Here is a 770-nt window from a genome sequence, read left to right on the forward strand (position 1 = left end):
CCGCAACATCTTCTTCAATTCGATTGATTGCACGTTAACAGGTGATACAGTTGCCTGGGTCCATGGACATTGGCATTTCGTTACAATTATACAGTTATATAGATTCTATATAAATACCTAATATGCATTCGTATAATACATACCTAATATGCAATTGTGTTAGAAATCGACCGTCACTCAAACGTAACGTAATTACGTACGCGTGCACACCGTCTCTTGTACCGTTCGTCTTTCATGATGGAATATTTTTATGTGAATGTAAAATCTGTGTGTGTGTGTGTGTGTGTGTGTGTGTGTGTGTGTGTTGTATGCTATCTGTAAGAAATTTTTTTGATAATCTATGTATATTTATATTTTTTCTTTTAAGTGCATGTATATGTTTAATGTGTCTAAATGTATGTGCGTGTATGTGTATACCGTTGTATGTTTGCATTGATGTCTTTATAATACAGATTCCAAACTTATATCTGTGTCTGCATGCGTACTTCCCCGTACGAATCGATGAAACAAAACATAACATAATTAACTTTGTATAGTATACATATTATAAGGATTCGTATTCGGCTAGAATCTTTTTATCTTTTCACCTATATTATATATTATTTCATTAATTATTTTTTTTTTAATAGAGACATCGTTCAGTTTGTAAATAAATGTATACGGTGTCGCGGTTATGATTCAACGTTTATGCGTTAAACGAACAAGCACTTTTGTTTCTTTCTTTTACGACTTAATCATAAATAACGAGCGTGCTACATGCGTAAAAAAAA

General features: G+C 32.2%; 1 protein-coding gene across 3 annotated transcripts in view; it reads right to left on the reverse strand.

The window, feature by feature from the left end:
- LOC102670851 (transcriptional activator protein Pur-beta) overlaps positions 1–770 on the reverse strand; it is a 22,465-nt gene that overhangs the window by 8,656 nt on the left and 13,039 nt on the right. The window lies entirely within an intron of this gene.

This window comes from Apis dorsata, unplaced genomic scaffold, assembly GCF_000469605.1.
Source record: "Apis dorsata unplaced genomic scaffold, Apis dorsata 1.3 scaffold_400, whole genome shotgun sequence".
Taxonomy (NCBI): domain Eukaryota; kingdom Metazoa; phylum Arthropoda; class Insecta; order Hymenoptera; family Apidae; genus Apis; species Apis dorsata.